This window comes from Panthera leo, chromosome D4 (genome assembly GCF_018350215.1).
Source record: "Panthera leo isolate Ple1 chromosome D4, P.leo_Ple1_pat1.1, whole genome shotgun sequence".
Lineage (NCBI taxonomy): Eukaryota > Metazoa > Chordata > Mammalia > Carnivora > Felidae > Panthera > Panthera leo.
Window position 1 is genome coordinate 87,502,252 of NC_056691.1, and position 21,798 is coordinate 87,524,049.

The 21,798-nt window shown below is 55.3% G+C and overlaps 1 long non-coding RNA gene across 1 annotated transcript; it reads right to left on the bottom strand.

The window, feature by feature from the left end:
* Positions 1-12,164: 12,164 nt before the first annotated feature.
* LOC122205147 lies at positions 12,165-21,168 on the bottom strand. The gene is made up of 3 exons (XR_006195919.1): positions 21,074-21,168; positions 20,599-20,699; positions 12,165-12,834 (listed from the first exon to the last, which is right to left on the bottom strand). It is a non-coding gene; the product is annotated as an uncharacterized LOC122205147 (long non-coding RNA).
* Between the last annotated feature and the right edge of the window lie 630 nt (positions 21,169-21,798).

The window sequence follows — 21,798 nt, forward strand, 5'->3', positions numbered from 1 at the left end:
CTGTGGAAGAGCCGGCATTTACACTCCTCCGAGCCCAAAGCCCGACCTCTTACCCACCAGGTTGCCCCCCTGCTTTTGTGTTGTCAGCAGAGAAACAAGTTTGTCCGGCACCCACCTTGCCTAACTCACACCCAACTCCTGTGCGTTACCCACAGGACCTCTGCAGGGAGCCTTGATGGGAGCCCTGGGGCGGGATGCTGAGAGCAGGTGCTCAGCCGAGGGCAGATCATCAGGGGAACTTCCCAGGAAGGGCCCGGAGACCCCGGGATGTCACCAACGGGAAGGGACCCCAGGGATCACCACTTTGGCAACCCTGTGTTGCACACACAGAAAAGCTTCAGCTCAGCGAGGTGGAGACACTGGCCCAGGGACCCACAGCAAGGTATTAACTCAGCTGGGGCTAGATGAGAACTGGATTTGGGAACTGGCTGGGGGCTAGATTTGGAACTCAGCTTCCTGGGTTCTTGCCAGCTGTAAGCCTAAGTCTCTGAACCCCACCTGGCTCGGTGTCCTCCCTCTGTAGAATGGAGAGAATCTTAGTTCCTATTTCACAGGCCGTCGTCACAAGAAATACGTGAACGAACACACCTACTATGCTTAAAAATGGGGGTTGGTGGGGCGCCTGGGCAGCTCAAGGCGGTTAAGCATCTGCCTCTTGGTTTCAGCTCCGGTCGTGATCTCGTGGTTCATGGGATCAAGCCCCATGTTGGGCTCTGCACGGACAGCACAGAGCCCGCTTGAGAGATTCTCTCTCTCTTCTCTCTCTCTCTGCCCCTCCTCTGCTCTCTCTCTCTCTCCTTCAAAATAGATCAATAAACATTTAAGAAAAAAGCAGGCCGGTATACAGTTAGCATGCAATAGATGTGAACTGCCCTCTGTCGTTCTCAGTCTCCTGGTTTCTAGTGCGGTACAGACCCATCGGCCCAATGAGCCTTCAGTGTCACCTACTCCGGACGAGGCGCTCTGCCAACACTGAGGACCGAGCCTGTCCCTGCTAATGCTGCCAGTCTAGCCAGGAAACACACCTGAAACCCGAGGTTGGCCAGATGAGGGGCAGAAGGCACCGTCCTGGCCAGAGGGAGGAACATGCCTGAAGACCGGGGGCAGGAAGGACAGAAAGCTGTCCCGCCTGGAGAGAGGGTCCACATGGCTGGAGCTCAGGATCAAAGGCGAAGAGAAGGGACAGGCAGAGCGGGCCGGTCGTCCCACTGGCTTGACCTAGAGGGCCCGCGGGACGCGGAGGGGGGCAGAGAGAGACTGGGAACCCCACCCGGACAGGGGCAGGGGCTGTGGGTGCAGGATGAAGGGAGCGGACGCCTGGGGTCTGGGTAAGTATTGAGCTAGTGGTTGGGGAGGAGGGATCCAGGATGGACTTGGGATCCGGCCGGGGTCCTGGCGCGTGGGCTGGACGTGACGGTCCGGAGTTTAAGTTCAAGGGGCGGGAAAGACCTTGCATCCAGCTTGGGCCACTCCAGCCACAGCAGCACCCAGGGACCTTGACAGCCCCCTCAGACTCCAGCTCCAGGCTTTAGGGAACGGCGCCTCTGGCCCTTCTCTCAAAAAGCCCTTCCTCGTGGGACAAGGAATCCTTGTGATCAAGGAGACATGCCCACGTGGATCCATCATCCGGGCACCTGGGATCCTGGAATTTCCTGCTCAGTGGCCCCCAGCCTACTTCCTGGGTCCACCCTCCCGAGGATGGTCTGAGCTGGCCATTCGGACATTCCTGGGCTCTAGAGGTGGCCAAGAGGTGGCTGTTCGCCAGGGGTGTGGACGGAATTTACGCACGCGGGCTGGGGCGGCCATGCCTGAGCACACAAAGCCCCCCGCAGAAAAAGACGAAACGTGGGGCTGAACGAAAAAGCAGGCCGGGCGAGCAGCTGTTGGCCAGGGCTGACTCGCCCCACTCTGCTTCTTCTAGCAGGGACCCCAGGAGTCTGAGGCTTCTAAACACAAATCCACCCTCCCAGGTGTATTTGTCCTCAGGAAGGTGTATTTGTCAAGGAAGGAGGATGGAACATATTTTATTTAGCAGTTTCTTAGCTTGATTTATAACTTGTAAATACTTAGACCTGAGGTATGTGGGGCTCTGTTTGTACTCCTGCCCCCCCCACCCCTCTCCCAGGTACTGCCCAGAGAGGATCAGCCTCCCTGGGCCCCGTCTCGGCATCCAGTGGCTGACCTTGACCAGGAGGCTGACTCCTGGAGAACTTCCAGGCTTCCCTCCCAGCATCCTGACCCCACAATGCTTCCTCCAGTCCTTCTGCCTTTGTTCACCTCCAGCCCCTCCTCCTCCAGGAAGCCTTCCCTCCCTGGAGGCCCTGGCGGTCTAGCTCGTGGCTGATGTTTTTGGCCACAGGGGCGTGCGGTGGTCTAACTGGCTAGGATGTGAGAAGCGGCACCTCCCAGTCGAAGCAGCATCTTGCATTGGGTAGGAGGCTGGCTCAGAACGCACACAGACTTGAGGTCAAATCCCAGCCCTGTGACTTTCTTGCTGTGTGACCTTGGGAGGCGTCTTCGCGGCTCTGAGCTGGTTTTCCACTTCTGAAAACCCATAATCGTAACTGTACCTCTTGGGCGAGAGGCAATGTGGAACGCGGAGCCCACGTGTGCCCAGCACTTGGCAAGTACTGGGAAAGGAATTAGGAAGGGCAGGAGTTACATCACTCGCTTCTTTTCACAGCTGAGAAAACAAGCAGAGGAGGTTCAGCGAGGTGAGGCCGGTTGCCCAAGGTCACACAGCCTGTAGCGGGGCAGGGGCCCAAGCCATGCTGTGCGCCCTGCGCTCTGATCACTGAGCCCTAGGGCCCGGGCCTGCCCCCACGTTACCCTTCCTGAACTCCGTGGCCCTTGGGCGCCTGAAGGCCGCGTGGGGCCGCGGGGACAGGTGGCAGGGCCAGGGCCCAGCCCGCGGGGCGGGAGGGGTTAACCGGCTCTGCCGCATTGGGCCGGCCTCCGGGGGAACCAGCCAATGGGCGCGCGCCGCGATGAGGTAATGCCGGGCCCGCGAGGAGTGGGCGGGGCTGGCGGGGACCTCGCCTAGCTCGCTTTCCTTCTCCCCCCCACAACCCCCTCACCTTTGACCCTGATGTCCCCTCCCCGGCCTTACACCAGCAGAAACCCCCGTGCTGGAGCTGAGGGTCTCGGGCGGGGGTGGGCGGGCTGGGTCCCTAAGGTCTTCGGCAGGAACCCGGAGACGGCTAACCTCCTCCGGGCCTCAGTTTCCCATTTTGCAAGACGGGAGCCCTCGATCGCTAAAGGCTCCGCCGGAAGTGGACGTCCTTGGATCTCAGGACAGTTTTCAGCCCCTCCGTGACCTTGGCCCAGGCTTTAGCGGGTGCAGCAAGGAGCCTCGCCGGCCCAGTCACACCCTCCACGTGGTCCCGACCCGTCATCCCCTCCCTCTCCCTTAGGTATCCGACTGACACACCTCCCTGTCCCCCCATGCCCCTTCGCTGTCGCCAAGCCCCGATTTAGCTGCAGAAGCAGCCGGACTTGGCGGTTTAGTAGTCGGAGGCCAAAGTTCAAGGTTAATTGGGCGCCTGCTGCGTGCTGCTCAGAGCCTGGGGCCTGGACGCCCCGCCCGGCAGGCCTCCAGGGCTGCCCGCGCCCGGGGGCGCGCGCCGTCTGCCTTTGGCCGTCCGCCTCCCGGTCACGAAGCGGTTAAAGCTTTTCCAGCCGAGCTGGCACTGCCGCCGCGGCCGGGCTTATTAGCTCGCGGGGAGGGGGCGGTGGGGGAGAGGAGGGGCTGGAGTTGAGAACCGCAGAAAGCTATTCTCAGGGGCTCCCAAGTGTGGGGAGGGCGGCTCAGCAGGAGCTGCGGCTTCCCAGAAAGTTGATTATTTTTAACCCAGGAAGAAGAAAGGAAGGAGGCGAGGGAGAAGGACTCAGAAAAAAGAGAGGATTGCAGAGGAGAGGAGAGGAGAGGAGAGGAGAGGAGAGGATGGGGAAGGGGCAAGGAGAGAGGGGAGAGGAGAGAGGAGAGGAGGAGAGCAGAAGAGAGGGCAGTGGAAGGGAGGGGCCTGGATGGGTTGGCAGGGGGTAATGGAGGGGAGTGGAAGGAGAGGCCAGACCGGTGGAGTGGGGGGAAGTCAGCTGGCAGGGGTCTCTGGGAGGGGCATGGATGTGGAGGGGGCACTGCCACCCTCCTCAGCCTCTCCCTGCACCCCTCTGGCTGTTTTGCCAGGCTCCCGGGCTCCGTGGGGCTCTCCTGCCACGCCCACCCGAGGCTGCCCATCCTGGCCTTGCCACCCCGAGCTAGAGCCGTGCCCTTCGGGGTATCACCAACCCAGGGCTGTGCAGGGCACCAGGCTCGGAGAGTGGGCAGCCGCAGCCCTGCCTTAGGGTGACAAGTCCTTGCCCGCGTGATGACCTCTGGGCGATGGGGCAGGAGCGCTGCCCTGAACACCTCATGGTCCCCAAAGGGCAAGGTTTCTGGAGGAGAGGGGGGAAGGCACCCAGGGTTCCCTTTCTCCAGCCTTGGGGTAGAGCCAGGCTGAAAACCAAGCCCAGAGAGGGGCCTTTAAGGGAGGGTGCTGGGACAATGACAAACAAGACAGATACAGCCGGGCCCACAAGGCTCACAAGTCCTGCAGGGCAGGCAGAAGCTGCACAAACCATGATGAATAATGCATTAAATAACAAGAGGGCAGGGGGCTGGGAGGGCTGGTCCCAGGGGGACCTCTGCGGGGGTCATAGGAGGGCTCCCTGAGGGCCCGGAGTGGCTAACTAGGTAAAGAGTGACCAGCTGAGGGGGCAGGGGCAGCGTGCATGGGGTCCCAGGGCAGAGACTCGAGAGGCTAAGAGAGATGGGATCAGCGTGGCCCAAGACTGTGGCCTCTGTCCTGGAGGTGGCTGGATGTTTTGGGGAGAGTTCCAGAGAGCGGAGGGAGGAGTCCCGATGCGCAGGATGGAGGGGGGCGTCTGTATGACTGAAGCTGGCGAGGGGTCCAGCTCTGGGGCTGCCTGCGGACGTGAGTGTGTGCGTGTGTCCCTTGCACTGAGCGTCCTGCCCTCCACTTGAGGAAAGACCCAGGGGGACACATTCAAGCCCTCCGGGACCAGGAATGGCCTGGCCAGGCCAGGAGAGGATGGATGGAGGAGGACCCTGCCCGCCCCGCCCCCCCACCCGCCGGCTAGAAGGCCAGAACCGCCTCCTCTACCCCTTATGACTCTAGAACCCAGGACCAGCAAGGAGCAGGAGTGGGAGAGGGGCGATGTCCTGGGCTATTGGCTGGAGGGCAACGTCTGCACCCTCATGACTGCAGGGTGCTGAGAAGGCCTCCTTGTGCCATCAGAGTTACCCACGCACTTCCCGCTCAGGTCCCGGGGTCTCTGCTCCCAGGATGGGAAGGGCAAGAATAATGACAGCGACGGAGAAACGATGGGGGGGCCAGGCTCTTAGTAAAGATGGGGTCTGTCCCGGGTCACGTTCGGCCCTGAAGTTTCCGCATCAGTAAAATGAGGGGCGTGGGCTGCAGACTTCCGAGGTGCAAGAGTTAGACTTGCCCCCATCTGCCCCGGGTGGGGGGGGCAGGGGCAGGGGGCAGTATGGTTCCTATGCTGCAGATGAGAAAACCAAGGCTCAGAGGAAGGTGGGGGGCGGGGGGGGGGACACGGGGGGGGGTCGCCTTCTCAGGCCTGCTTCTCTCCTCGGGGGATTCGGTTCCCACAGCCACTGCCCTCCAAATAAAGAAGCGAGTTGCAGAAGGCGTTCCCCCTCCGGGATACCGTCCTCTCCCTCCCCAAAACCCACTCGGTGACCCCGGGCTGGCCCTCTGGGCCCAGGAGGCGTCCGGTCCCCATCGGGCATCTCTGAGCTGTGCTTTCTCGCTGGAGGAGCACAAAGGCGGGTAGCCGGGCAGAGAAAGAGCCCGACAGGCGAGGAGCCGGCTCCACGGGCGCTTTTCTCCCCGCTTTCTTCCTCTCTCGGCTCTTTGTTAAGCTCCCTTTCAGCTGAGCCGGCAGAGCCTGGGTGTTCTGAGCTGACAATAATTGCTGCGTCTAGACAGTGTCTGGTTATGAGGCCTCCCTCTCCCGCGCCTCCCCGGCCTCCCCGAGGCTCCCTTTCCCAGCCCTGCGGCCCTGCTCCACGCCCCCCCACCCCCCCCGTTTCCCACACCCCTCCCCGGCTGGCCCCCCCCCCAGACCCCCACCCTTGTCCCGCCTGCCCGCCTCGCCCCTGCTCACACTTTCTTGTCTCTCTCTCCCTCTCCCCATACCACCCTTGGGCGGGCACACACTCCCTTCCTTCCTCAAGGCCTGAGATCCGGGGGGGAGATGGTTTTGCGTCCAATTTCACGAGTTCTAAGGTCTGTTCCTGCCCCAGCTCAGATTGGCAACTCTGGAAGATTCCCCAGGAGCTAGAGTTTCCGCACTGGTGTCGGCATCGAGGCCCTCGGGGTGTCCGGACAGTAAGAATAACACACGGCGTTTGCTCAGCCCTCTCTCCGCTCCGGCCACCGTGCTAACTCTGTACAAACATTCATTTGTGGAATCCGCCCAACGTTTTTTTAATCTCACTAGGAGAGAGAGAGAGAGAGAGAGAGAGAGGGAGAAAGGGAGAGAGAGAAAGGGACTGAGTCTGTGATGTGTCCCACTTTGCAGATGAGGAAACTGAGACCCAGAGAGGCTAAGTAACTTACCCAAAGTCACAGAGCCAGCAAATAGAGGAACCCAGATGTGAGGCCACACAGGCTGGGTCCAGCCCCAGGAATTACCAACACTGGGAGCATTAAATGCTTACCGAATACCTGGGGCTGAGATCTGCACTTTCCAGGTATTATTTCCTTTAGCCTCGCAGCGCCGTTAGATAGGAGCCAAGATTATGTCCATTATACAGACCGAAAGGGGATGGCCGAGGGCTGCTGGGTGGGGCCAGATGGTGACCTAACTGGGTGTTAGAGAGGCCTAGTAATCCAGGACCTTGCTGTGGCTGCATGGAAAAGGCTTCATGTGAAGTAGGAGACCCATAAATGCTTTATACCGTTTCCCACGTCTCCCCTCTGGGCTTTCTCGAGCGCCTCCTGGGCACGCAGCCCTCGCCAGGCTGGGGGAGACAGGGGCCAAGGTGGGGCTCTGGCATCACGAGATCTCGGCCTAGAGGAGGCTGGCGAGTCAGCCAGCACGAGGGGCACCAGGGCCTCTGGGAGCCACGGGGAGGGGCCCTACATCCAAGAAGGCTTCCTGGAGGAGGTGGAATCAAGACCGGTTGGAGAGGATGAGTGTAGGAGTTAGGCCTAGAGGGGAGGGAGAGGTGTCACACATACGAAGGCCCCTAAGAGAGAGAGGAATAGGGTAATCTCAGAGGACAGGGGAACCCTTGTCAGGCTGACCGGGAGTGGGGGGACCAGGGAGGGAGGTGGGGGGAGCCTCAAGGCTGGAGCCCAGACGACAGGAGGGGCGTCGATGGCCAGGCCGCCTGAGAGCTGGCGCTCATCCCCAGGCGGGCAGGCAGGACCGTGGCGGGGGCGGGCTGGCTGGATTGGAGAGACCCCACAAGTCACACAGAGATGGCCTCCTCCGATGACGGGAGGGGCCTCCGAGAAGTGTCTTCAATGCCATTCCAGACACGGGAATCGGCGTGGGCCAGGGTCCCCGAGGCCCATGTAGCCAGGTACGCTCCCGGAGACCGTGGGGCCACGTACGGAAGGGCCTCCAGAGGCAAGGGATAGGTCACAGCAAAGGTTTGGTGGGTTCATTGGGAAGATTCATCTAGAACCCTGGCAGGACGGCTCCGAAGGGCAAACCTGGAGGCGGGGAGGCCGGGAAGATAAGCTCGGTGCCCGCCACTTCTGGGTCTGTCTCAGAGCCGCGTGGCCACAGGCCCGGGTCGTGGCTTCTCCAGGGGGTGCTGTGCCTTGACCTGCTGCCGGGGGGCTCAGGGGCTGGGAGAGGAGGCGAACGGGAGGGCAGGCCCGCGCTGCGTAAGGCAGGTGGGGACGGTCCAGCAGCGCTCATGGCAAAGACCCGGATCGCGCACAGGCCTGTCATCCCTGCCCCCAAGTCCCCGGGCAGATGGTTCGAGAACTCGGCGTGTTTCCAGTCGGAGGAAGACGGTATGACACATATAAGCACGTGTTTCCCGACACCCCCGATAGGTGTGGGGCAAGCCCCGTAATCAGACACCCTCCATGTGTGCGGCTGAGCGTGTCAGCGAAGATTGTAGCTACTCCCCGAATCTCCGTCTCGCGATGGGACCGCAGCTCCCCCCCGGGGCCGCCCTGAGGGTCCCACGCCCCCCACGACACCATCCTGCCGGCCGCGCGCCTCAGACGCAGGTTCCCGCGCCGCCTCCCCGCCCTCTGCACCCAGCCGGCCGCTCTTTTCTGGAATGTTCCTCTCCAGACATCTCCCAAGATGGCTTTGTCACTTCCTTCCGGGCTCTGCTCAATCACCACCTCCCCAGCGAGGCTCACCCTGGCCGTGCCTGTCTCCTGCCACCCCCCTTGGTCTCCTTTCCTTCTCAGCACCTACCACCTGACATTTTCATGGACTCAGTGATTCATTTGTCAATTGTCTGCTCTCCCCCGGTGGTGGCGGAGCTCCTTTGAGGGCAGGACGCTTGGCTGTCACCGGCTATGCCCCCAGCATCTAGGACAGTGCCTGAGCAGCAGCAGTCTGTCCACGTGGCCAGCATATCCACGAGGCTCAAGAAAGCCCAGCTGGTGGCATCGCCATCCCTGGGGTCATTGATGCCGCTGCTATTTTTATTATTATTATCATTATTATGTTGCTGAGCTGATCCCAGACCTTGGTCCTCCGGCCTGTGAAATGGGCGTCTTGGGGACCGGGACATCAGCCACCGGAAGCCCCCCCCCCCCATCAGGTGGCCGCGGGAGAGACAAAGAACACTCCCCACCCACCTGGGGGAGCCTGCGCCCCTCACTGGAGAGAGAGAGAGGCCCAGGAGAAGCTTGGAGAACGCCAGCCCCAACTCCCCCCCCCCCTCAGAGCTGGGCTGCCAGAAGGCCATACATAATTCATTGCCAAATGGGGCCGCGGGCGGCTCTCTGCGCGGCGCGCCGGGGGCTCAGCACTTTGCTGACTCCTCCTCACACGTGGGTTCATTGCATTTTCTCGGATTCGCAGGGTGCGATCCCCGCCACCCGTCTCACCAAGGGGGAGCCTGGGGTTCAGAGGATGGGGTGACCGCTGGAGTCACGCAACGTCTCAGGGGCCAAGCTGGGCCTCAGGTCAACACACTGGATTCGGATCCCCACTCACCCACCGCCTCTGTGTGGAGGGAAGAGACAGCCCTGGGGAGGGCCTGGCACGGGGGCCAGAGAAGGACCCTCGCACACAGGGCAGGCGGAGGACCGGCCGGATGACAGCGGGGCCGAGGAAGGCTGGGGGCAGGCGTTGCGCCCCCAGCGCCCGCGTCCCCACGCCTTCCTCCCCTTCTACGGCCACCAAGAGCACTGGCTGTGGAGTTTCAGGGGCTTGGTTTGCTCGGCTGTACAATGGGGATAAGAAGACCTCGGCCCCGGGGCCGGGAGACGATGCAGACGCGAGTTGGCCCCCAAAGGGGCACCACCTGCCGAGGGGCAAAGCCGATCCCCACAGGCTCCGTACTCTGCGGCTGTGTTTCGAGAACATTTTTGAAGTAACCACATTTTAGCAGCGGAGGGCAGATTAGACATTGTTGGGGACTTGGGACGGCTGGATGGGGGTGAAACGGGGTGTGGTTAAAAAGGAACAACAGCAGAGGGGCGCCTGGGTGGCTCAGTCGGTTAAGCGTCTGACTTCGCTCAGGTCATGATCTCACGGTCCGTGAGTTCGAGCCCCGCGTCGGGCTCTGTGCTGACAGCTCGGAGCCTGGAGCCTGTTTCGGATTCTGTGTCTCCTTCTCTCTGACCCTCCCCCGTTCATGCTCTGTCTCTCTCTGTCTCAAAAATAAATAAACGTTAAAAAAAAAATTAAAAAAAAAAAAAAAAAAAGAAAGGAACAACAGCAGAAACCCTGGTGGTGACGGGAAGGTTCTGTGTCCCGTCATGGAGGGCGCGCAAGCCCGGGACAGAAGCATGGACACCTAAGTGTGCCCGCAGAAGAGACCAGGAAGCCTGAGTGAGCGGGCTGGGCTGCGTCGTGCCCGTGCCCCAGCTGTGACACTGTCCTGTGGTTTAGCTAGAACGTTCTGTCCGGAGCAAGGGCTGGCGGGGGAGGGGGGGGTGGGGCGCGGGGAGGCAGGATACCTGGGATCTCTCGGTATCCGTTCTTACAACTGCAGGCCGACCTACAGTTCACGCAATAAAAATTTCGAGTAGAAAATGTCATCTGGGGCGCCTGGGTGGCTCAGTCAGTTAAGCGCCCGACTTCGGCTCGGGTCACGATCTCCCGGTTCGTGGGTTCGAGCCCCGCGTCGGGCTCTGGGCTGACGGCTCGGAGCCTGGAGCCCCGCTTCGGGTTCTGTGTCTCCGTCTCTCTCTGCCCCTCCCCCGCGCCCGCTCTGTCTTTCAAAAATGAATAAACGTTAAAAAACATTAAAAAAAAAAAAAAAGAAAGAAAAGTCATCTGCGTCTGCCCTCGAAAGGGTTAAGGGAGTTGCTGTGTGCTGTTTTCCCCCATCACAGTGTCCAGGCCAGGGACCAGGGACCAGGGACCAGAGGGCATTAGCCTGACAGCTGGAGTCTTCCCCCACTGAACTGTCCTTTCTGCCTCACGGTGAGCATCCCCAGTCTTTGTTCCAGAATGTTCCTGTCCTCTTCCGCCTTCCCATAGACAGGAATTCAAGAGTGCCCCTTCAGACTCTAGAACAGACTCTGGAAAACACAAGGAAAGCCTTTGTCATTACTCTCCTGTCTGCATCGGGTGGGGAAACCCAGCCATTCGCGGAGGCTCTCGGTCCGGATGGGGGGAACAGTGACCCCCACCCCGCGGTCTCCTGCCTCCGGGAGAGTTCGGGGCAATGCTGAGGGGCAGGTAAGTGGGTCCCAGACCTACCACGCTCTGCCTCCCATGTGACTCTAGACGATCCCTGTCCTCTCTTTCATACTTAAATTCCTCACTTGAAGCACAAGGGAATTGGACTAGATGGTCCCTTTTTTTTTTTTTAAGTTTATTTATTTATTTTGAGAGAGAGAGAGAGAGCACAAGTGGGGAGGGGAGGGCAGAGAGAGTATGGATCCCAAGCAGGCTCCGCGCCATCAGCTTGACGTGGGGCTTGAACCCACAAACCGTGAGATCATGATTTGAGCCGAAATCAAGAGTGGGACGCTCAACCGACTGAGCCCCTCAGGCGCCCCTGGACTAGATTATCCTCAAGGATGGGGATGGCCCCTAGGTCGCTGGCCAAAGAGGACTTTCTTTCACACCCCGTGTGACTGGACAGGAAGGCCCCGGGCCTTCCCTGCACGTGACCTTGGGCCCTCCCCACCTTGCAGCATCAATATAGTGAGAGGGTTACACGGCTCAGGTCATTAAGTCACTCGACAAACATCCATTGTCTTCTCCGGCACAGACACTAGAGAAAAAGATGGCATCCTTGCCTTCGTGGAACTTGCGATCCGAGGGGAAAAGAATGCCACAAATACATCGAAAATTGCGGATTGTGACATTAGGCAGATTATGGATAGATTGTGAGATGATGCAGATTTTAAGATTATGCCAAGAAGGACAAGGCTCAGTTGGGCCGGTGTGCTTCAGGGCCGTAGTGAGGGACTCCCTGAGGAGTGATAATTAGGCGGCGGGTCAGAGCGGAGCGGGGAATTCACTCTAAGCCAAGGGAGGGGGGGGCCCGGGTAGTGACTGCTCCGAAACAGGGGGCGCAAGAACTGGGGGCCTGTGTAGACAGACCCTGGGCTGTGAGAGATCAGAATCCAGAAAGAGGCCACGCTTCACCACGGGGGCAGGTGCACATGGGAGGCGAGCCTGGGGGGCCAGAGCTCCAGGCTGAGGAGGCTCACCTCCACCTTCCGACAGAAGGGGTCCTCAGAGATGCATTAAGCAGGGGCGGGGGGTGGGGGGGGTTTACCAGATTGGAGGTGTGTTTACCAAGAGGAGAAGGGGATCTCATGGGCCCTCGTTGTTGCCCTGAATCATTTTCACTGTGGTGTTCCTTAAACCAGTACGAACATAAAACGAGGCACAAATTCCCTGTAGCTCTTAGCCAGCCATAACACCAAGACGAATTGGTCAATCGAATACAGAATCAATTCAAATCGGATTAATTTTATGTGACGCATTCCGTCTTTGGTTTGAAGCCCTGTCACCAGCTGACAGTACAAACGTGGCCCGACCACTGTGGCTTTGAGTTTGCGGGGCCGGGCGGATTGGCCTTTGAGATCGATAGTCGGCGGGCAACTCCAGAAAAAATCGGAGGTGGGAGGAGTAGTTCAATTAAAGCACTTCCCGAGGGAATATCCGAAGGACCCGCAGATGCGTGAAGAGGTGCTCAGCGTCCTGACTCCATCAGGGGAAACACAAATTAGGACCACCAGCACGGCTCCAGTGAAGGAGGCTGACAGAATCGAGTGCTGGCGGACGTGGGGAGCAACCGGAACCCCTTCCAGCCAGAGGAAATGTGAATTTCCAAAAGCCATCTTGGGAAGCGTGTGCTGGGTCTACTCAACCTACACGTGCCCTGTTCTCTGAGCCAGCACCCCGGCCCCGGGGCAGAGACCCGACAGAAGTGTCTCCGTGCGTCCACCAAAGGACGTGACCTGGAATATTCTCAGTGGCACCGTTGGTCGTGACCCGGAACATTCCCAGTGGCACCGTTGGTCACGGCCATAAATGGAATGAATCCAACCATCCTGCAGCTGTAGGCGAGGTAGGATGAATGAATTGTAGACTATCCGGGTGATGGATGATGGGCCCGCCTTCAAGATGGACGACCTACAACCATACACAGCCACGTAAGTGAGGCTCACAGACATCATGCGCAAAGGATGTCTTTTATATAAGCCACGGAAACAGGCACAATTGGTCCGTGGCGTTAGACATCAGGGTAGATGGAGATTGCCCTCGTGGGAAGGAGGGGTGGCGACTGGGGATTTGGAGAAGGAGGAGACCAATGGACCGGACAATGGGGAAGTGGCTAGAAACAGCACTTTGGTTCTCAAGGCTCTGAATTCAGCCGAAAGGCCAGACGTGGGGCAGGGGGAAGGGCCCAAGAAGTGCAGCTTCGGGTCCCCTGGTCCCCCTTTCCTTGCCCACACAGACTACCAACTAGCAAGCAGTAACCTAGGCCACAGCCCACATTGGCTGACAAAGCCCAAGGCACCTCGTCCTCCTCCAGCCCCACGACCCTGCCTTGCTCTTATCACCACAACCTGTTGACCCAAGGGTGCCTTGGCTTGACCGGCGGAAGCTAGGGGGAAGAAAGGGGTTGGGCTTACGGGCCAGAGAGTGGGAGCTCCTCTGGGGGAGAGGCCTCGCCGACAGTGCTGGGGCACCGAACGTTGGTGGGCAGACCCCTGGCCCCAGCGTCCGGGGAAGGAGTGGGCACTGGGCAGCATGAGGCAGACGCACTGGCACAAGCCATCGACCCCAGCCGGCCTCAGGCGAGCTCAGGCTCAGCCCTGGCTCTGGTGCCCCACTTGTGCCTTCACCTCCCCTCCCCAGCTGCTTTAGAGTGGGTCAAGGAGGAAGGCCATTCTCTGCTCCGGGACAGGGGACAAATGACCAACATGCCGCTGCCAGTGAGACGGGCCTTGTCTGTCCACGAGAACCTGGTGCTCCACAGAGGCCAGGTGGATGAATACTCTACAGGCAGGATGCTGTGTGGACCGCCGATGGGGGCCTCCCCACCGGAAGCTCGCTGACAGGCTTCCAGAAGAATGGGATTGTAAACCATGGGTTCCGAGTTTAGAGGGAGAGACACAGAATCCGAAGCAGGCCCCAGGCTCCAAGCTGTCAGCACAGAGCCCGACGCGGGGCTCGAACCCACAAACGGTGAGATCGTGACCTGAGCCGAAGTCAGTCGCCCAACCAACCGAGCCACCCAGGAGCCCCTTCTTTGTGCCTCCTTTACTGTCTTCTGTTGGGCCAATCATGTATTTATAAATGTTCCATTCTGTCTCATCTGTTGACTTTTTAGCTATATCTCTTTATATCTTTGGTTGCTCTAGGAGAGGGGTTATGCTATGTACTCTCACATTCTCACAGTTTCCCTTTCAGAGATAAAATACCACTTCATGTATTCTGTAAGAACTTCACCAAAGTGGAATTTTATTTTTTTCCCCTCTCCTGTCTTTTGTATTATTGTGGCCGTCGATTTCACGTTTCTGTATGGTAAATCCCAGAATGCACTGATATTTTTGCTGTAAGGAGTCCGTCATTTTGAAGGAAGTTCCGAAAAGAAAAATTTGTCTTCCGTATCCACTCACATCTTTGCCATCATCAGTGGTATTGTTCCCCCTGCAAGCCTGAAATTCTACCTGGTGAATAATTTCCCTTAGACCTAAAGACTTTTCTTTGGCATTTCTGATCATACGGGTCTCCTGGCGACATTTTCTGTCTTTTTTTTTTTTTTTTTTGAGAGAGAGGGTGGGGGGCTGGCGGGCAGAGGAAGAGACTGAGAATCTTAAGGAGGCTTTTCACCCAATGCAGAGCCGATCCCACAACCGTGAGATCATGAACTGAGCTGAAATCAAGAGTTAGACACACAAGCAATGGAGCCACCCAGGCACCCCATCTGCTTTCATTTATTCAAAAATTAATTTTTTTTCCATTTGCAAAGACATCTCACTGATAACATTCTAAATTAACAGAAGTTTTCCTTTCATCATTTTTAACGTATCGCTCCATTGTCTCCTGACTTGCATTGTTTTAACGAGAAGTCTGTTGTCTTTCGCATCATTGATCTTCTGTGCATAATTGTCTCGGGTTTTTTGGTTTGTTTTTTTCAGTTTTGTTTTTTTTTTTTTAAGTTTTATTTGTTTGTTTTGTTTTCTTCAGCTGCCTCCCAGATTCTCTCTTGATTGTTGGTTTTCAGCAGTCTGACCATGATATGCCTAAGTACGGTCTTCTTTGTTATTTATCACGACTGGGGCTTACGGAACTTCCTTGATGGTTTTTTCAAAATTAGGAGATCAGCAGCTAATATTTCCTCACATGCTTTTTTTCTGGCCTATTATCTCTCTTTCCTCCTCTGGGACTCCAATTCAATGTGTGTTAAGCCTGCTTGATCCTGGGGTACCAGCGTGGCTCAGTCAGTTAAGTGTTTGTTGATTTCAGCTCAGGTCATGATCTCACAGTTGTTGGGTTTGAACCCTGCATCGGACTCTGTGCGGACAGTGCAGGGCCTGTTTGGGATTCTCTCTCTCTCTCTCCCTTTCTCTATGCACCTCCCCAGTTCACACACCCTCTCTCTCTCTAAATAAATATTGACTTGTCATTACATTTACTGGTCCTATTTTATTGGGTCTAGTCCTATCCAGTGGATGTTTACGTGGCTTTTAATCCCATCCAATGGATGTTTGACTTTTGAGATATCAATTTTAAGTTAGAATTTAATCTGATTCTTTTTTATTATTTTTATTTTATTTATTTTGAGAGAGAGAGAGAGTGAGAGAGAGAGAGAGAGAGAGAGAGCAAGTGGGGGAGGGGCAGAGGGAGAGGGAGAGAGAGAATCCCAAGCAGGCTCTGCACTGTCAGCACAGAGCCTGACACAGGGTTCAATCTCATGAACCATGAGATTATGACCTGAGCCAAAACCAAGAGTCAGAGGCTTAACCGACTGAGCCACCCAGGTGCCCCAGATCTGATTCTTTAAACAAACAACAAAACAAAACAAAACAACAACAACAACAAAACTTCCTTATCTCCTGGGTTATGGGTTGATATATGCCCTCTCCCAAAATGATATGCTGAAGTCCTAACCCCTAAACCCCTAGTACCTCATAATATGACCTTATTTGGAAATAAGGTCATACAGATGTAATTAGTTAAAATGAGGTCATACTGGAGTAAGGGGGGTCCTCCACCCAATATGATTGGTTTCCTTATAAGAAAAGGAGAGACACAGAGAAAATACCACATGAAGAGGGAGGCAGAGATTGGAGTGATGCATATACAAGCCAAGGAACATCAAGAATTGCCAGCCATCTGGGGCGCCTGGGTGTCTCAGTCAGTTAAGCATCCGACTTTGGCTCAGGTCACGATCTCACGGTTTGTGGGTTCCAGCCCCGCCTCAGGCTCTGTGCTGACAGCTCAGAGTCTGGAGCCTGCTTGGGATTCTGTGTCTCCCTCGCTCTCTGCCCCTCCCCCGTTTGTGCTCTGTCTCTCTCTCTCTCTCTCAAAAAATAAACATTAAAAAAAAAAAAAAAGAATTGCCAGCCATCACCAGAAGCTAGGAGACAGGCATGGGACAGATTGTCTCTCAGAAATCTCAGAAGGAAGTAACCCTGTCAACTCCTAGATTTCAGACTTGTAGCCTCCAGAAGTGTGAGGGAATAAATTTCTGTTGTTGTGAGCCCCCCAGTTTGCAGCACTTTGTTCCAGCAGCCTTAGGAAACTAATGCACTCCTAAAATTTCTCGTGTTTTCATCCATTATAATTGTCTTTTCCTGTACATTCTTTAACAAATGTATCATAATGATTTAAAAGTGTGCTTACTAATTCCAACATCTGGGTTGTCTTTGATCTGTTTCTACTGAACTCAAAAATATATCTTGTCAGGGTGCCCGGATGGCTCAGTCAGAGGAGCATGTGACTCTTGATCTCGGGTTTGTGAATTCAAGCCCCGTGTTGGGTGTAGAGATTATTTAAGAATAAAGTATTTTAGGGTCACCTGGGTGGCTCAGTTGGTTAAGCGGCCGACATCAGCTCAGGTCACGATCTCACAGCTCGTGAGTTTGAGCCCCTCATCAGGCTCTGTGCTGACAGCTTGGAGCCTGGAGCCTGCTTCAGGTTCTCTGCCTCCCTCTCTCTCTCTGCCCCTCCCCCACTTGCACTTTGTCTCTCTCTCTCTCTCAAAAATAAAGAAACATTTAATAATAAATAAATAAAATATTTTAGGGGCACCTGGGTGGCTCAGTAGGTTGAGTGTCTGACTTCAGCTCAGGTCATGATCTCACAGTTTGTGAGTTCGAGCCCCACGTCGGGCTCTGTGCTGACAGCTCTGAGCCTGAAGCCTGCCCTAGATTCTGTGTCTCCCTCTCTCTCTGTCCCTCCCTTGCTCGCACTCTGTCTCTCTCTCTCAAAAATAAACATTTAAAAAATTTTTAAAATAAAATAAAAAATAAAATCTTTCAATGGGGCACCTAAGTGGCTCAGTCAGTTGAGTGTCTGACTTCGGATAAGGTCATGATTTCACAGTTCATGGGTTCAACCCCCAGCTCAGGCTTTGTGCTGACAGTACGGAGCCTGCTTCAGATTCTCTGTCTCCCTCTCTCTCCTCTCTCTGCCCCTCCCCCACTCATGCTGTCTCAAAAATAAACATTAAAAAAATTTTTTTTAATAAAAAATGAAGGGGCACCTGGGTGGCTCAGTCGGTTGAGTGTCTGACTTCAGCTCAGGTCATGATGTCGCATTTGGGGGTTTGAGCCCCTCATTGGGCTCTGTGCTGACAGCTCAGAGGCTGGAGCCTGCTTCGGATTCTGTGTCTCCCTCTCTCTCTGCCCCTCCCCTGCTCGTGCTCTGTCTCTCAAAAAATAAAATTAAAGAACATAATAAAAAATAAAATCTTTAAAAGTCTTGTCTATGTGTCACATTTTCCTGTGTCATCCCATATCTAGTAATTTTTACTTTTATGCTGGACATTGTGTGATACAATGTAGAAATTCTGGATTATGTTATCTTCCTCTGAAGAATTTTGCATATCCTTCTATTAAATTGTGGACCCTTCACCTTGACCTTGTGGATGCTTGGTGTTAGACTTTGGTAAGACAGGTTTGCTTCTAAGTAATGGTCTCCCAGGATCTCACTGAAAATCCTGGTGTGTTTAACAAACCACTCCAACTTGGTGAAATTTGAACTAGAAAATCTGTTTCCCCAGTGCCAAGCAGCTGCAGAAATCTCCACTCAGCATTTTCAGTCTTCCATTTGTGTTTTTCCCTTGGAGTCAGGACCCATGCCAGGGTCAGCCAAGGATTAGAGGGGAGTTTTCTCCCTCTGTAGTCCTTTTTTCTGGGATTTCTCTCTCTCAATTTCCAGTTTCTCTCGAGGCTCTAAACTCCAATTTCCTACTCTTCGGCTAATAAGGTTTCTGATTCCTGCTTGTGTTCTATTCCCCTCAGCATAAACTAGAGAATGACCTCAGGTCAAAAGCCCGCTAAATGTGTCTCGCATCAGTATGGTTTCCTTATTTCAAGAGGCATAGGTCCCTCCAGTTTCTGCCTGACTTTGGTCACTTCTTGTGGTGCCAGACAAATCTGTTTTATATCTTTGTCCAGATTTTGTCACTGTTACCAGCGGAAGGTTAATCGGATGAAAACTACCCTTCCACTATCAGAAAGTCCGTGCTTCGTAAATCACGACTTATGCTGCCTAAGACTTAGAAGTTCATGCTCATGTTGGGTCTAGTTTTAGACTTGACATTGGAAGTGATATGGTTTAGTGGACAGTTCAGACCCCTTTCCTGTGGTCTGGAGCCAGCTACCCCTGATGTTGAGCCTTGAGCCTGCTGCTTTGTGGAACAAAGGCCTTTATCTCATTGAACGTCAGTGGCCTCAACAAGAATAACACTCTCTGTCTTGAAGGACGAGGCATGGAAATAAGCGGAGTGAAAGCCCGGCACCATGCCTGTACATAATAAAGTACTCAATAAATGGGAGCTGTTATTAGCAGTGAATTACACGATTCTCTTCTTATAAGTAAAGATCCCCCAATGACGTAACAGTCAGCCAGATCCAATATTGGCCTTGAGTAAGCTCCCACCCCATTCCATCGATACATTTTAAAACACAAGCTGATGTCCAACAGGTTTGGTCTTCACAGTCGGGTGCACCTGCTGAGTGTAGGGAGGGCCCCGCACCCTCTGGGATGGCCTGACCCACGCCTTCTGCACCTAGAAGGTTCCCGGTTAGGGCACCAGTGAGGATTCCTGCTAGCTCCCGTCTGGGCTCAGTCAGGTCCCGATTAAATGGGATGTGCTGGGCTGGACGACACTCACTCACCAGGCTTACACAGCAACCCGAATAGGTAGAAATCGATATGCTTGGTATTTAAGGGGAAGAGGCCCTCTGAAACAGCAGAGGCCACTGAACACAGAAGCCCAAACAAACGCCTTGGCAGAGGGGCCCATGGTTTTCAGGCAGAGCCGAGGGACCCAAGGCTGCATTTGGGATCAAGTGACATTGGGCACCTCCCTTTGAACAAACAAAACAAGGGGCGCCGGGGTGGCTCAGTCGGCTGGGCGACCGACTTCACTCAGGTCATGATCTCACAGACCGTGGGTTCGAGCCCCGCGTCGAGCCCTGTGCTGACAGCTCAGAGCCTGGAGCCTGCTTCGGATTCTGTCTCCGTCTCTCTCTCTGCCCCTCCCCTGCTCACTTTCTGTCTGTCTCTCTCTCAAAAAATAAATAAACATTAAAAAATAAAATAAATTTGGGGCGCCGGGGTGGCTCAGTCGGTTAAGCGTCCGACTTCGCTCAGGTCATGATCTCACGGTCTGTGAGTTCGAGCCCCGCGTCGGGCTCTGTGCTGACAGCTCAGAACCTGGAGCCTGCTTCAGATTCTGTGTCTCCCTCTCTGTCTGACCCTCCCCCGTTCATGCTGTCTCTCTCTGTCTCAAAAAATAAATAAACATTAAAAAAATTTTTTTAATAAAAATAAATAAATAAAATACATTGAAAAAACAAGACAAAACTCTCCTTGCCTCAGTTTCCCCGTATGGAACACAGGGTGCACATGCCCGACACTCTTTTCCGCACCAGGCTGTTACGGGGCCCTTCAAAATAAAGTACTCTGAAGACCAGGATAAAAAGCATCTACCCCCATCCCAAATCTCCAGCTTTGCATCGTGCTGGGCAAACTCACCAGTCTTTATAAGGGCAAGTCGGGGCAATGGAACCCGCGTCCCTTGGGGGGAAAAAATGAGAGCTTTCAGAGAGAGACAAATAACTTGCAATTTAAATGCAGAAGAGAGCAGGCTGTGCCACCACATATGCAGATCGATGCAAATGGTATGCAAATAGCCCAGCATCAGCCTGGGTTTGCCAATGTCCTCCGCCAAGCAGCCGGTTACAGGGGGTTCGGCCGGGACTGCTCTGTGCCAGAAGCTCACATCTGGGGCCCAGAGGCCTTGGGGTGAATGTTTGGTTGCACTTCCTCCAGAAAGCTCTCCAAGACCCAGCAGGAGGCAGCCCCCTCCCTCCGCTCCTCAGGGCTGGGCGCCTACCTCCAGATTCCCGACAAGGGTGGTACCCTCCTCTCTCCCTTCAGACTGTGAGTTCTTGAGCGCAGGGGCTCCCTCTCGCTCACCACCACACCCCCACACTCGCGCAGAGCCTGGCACCAAGCAGGCCCTCGGGGGGTTGCAGGCTCAGGGCATGCAGGAAGGCAGGATGGGACGGGGGAGTTCGTTTCTAAGTCTTCCGTGACCCAAGAAGAGGCCGAGCCCTCTTCGGAGGCTCCGGGCGCTGGTCCCCCAACGATTCAGCACCAGTACCTTGTGACCGATGAAGACGAAAGGGTCGAAGCTTGTAAGCGATTTACCTAATCGGTGAATTGGCAAAGGTTCCACTTGGTTGATAGAACGACATCCTTGCCCCTCTCTTTCAATCTGTCCTCCTTCCTAGGGTGGGCCGGGACCTTACCTAGAGACGCCGGACAATAAATACTGGCTGACAAGTTACTGAATGAATGAGTGCGTGACGAACAAACGAACAAGGTTTCAGCTAGCCCTCCAGAAACTGCCCATTCGCCGTAGCCCTTTCTGTCTACTCACAGCCCTTCCACTCAGCTGCTAATCTTTATCTATTGCCGTAACAATTATGAATTCTCTTTGGTGCAATGAGGGGGACAGTCCCGTCTCATGCTAATGAGTGTGCCACCTCAAGCGGATGCTTTTCTGCGTAGGGTCGTTTCCCCCCGAGGCCTCCTGAAGCCATTAGCACAGATCAGAAGTGTAGGAGAGTAAAGGTCCCCCCCACCCCCCCCACCCCCCCACCCCCCCCCCCCGCCCGGCCACCTTCTGCAATGGAGGACAGGAACCGGTGGACAGACGCTCCCGCCTCCCGTCTTCTGGGTGACAATTCTGGGAGGCATTCCTTTCACTTCCAGAGTTCCTGGTTGAATAAGTCCCTCCTTTGCCTACGGCGGGACCGGAGAGCCACATGGTTCCTCCTCCGACCCCTGCTTTCCTGCCTCCTGGGGTCACTCAACTCAAGCTCTGCTTTCAAGGGACCCCAAATTAGGGCAGGGTCGGTTCTCAGTATCCGGTTGTACCCATGAACGTGCATCTCACGAAGACCACAGACATCCGAAGGTGGAACATAGATGGAGAATAGATGGGGAAAACAGTTCACGGCCCAAGTGAACTATTTCACTCATAAGCCAGTGCCAAGGGGTGTCGAATGAGCACTCATTCATTCATTCACTCACTCAGCGCGGAATTCTTGGCCTCCTGCTCCGCGCGGAATGCAACAGAGGAGGCCCCGCCCCCGCGCTGCTCACAGCCTATAGAAATAGGAGTTGAAGTCACAGGTGCAAACCCCAAAGGTAATTTACATTTTTCTAGCAGCTTCATTAAAGCGAAGTGAAGAGACACTGGTGGAATTCATCCGAACACTATTTGTATTTAACCTAGCATACCCAAAATATTATGATTTTGACATGTCACAAACATTACAATTATTAGTGGGATTTTTGTTTTCGTACTTCTAAGTCCTTGAAATCTGGCTCGTGTTTTACGCT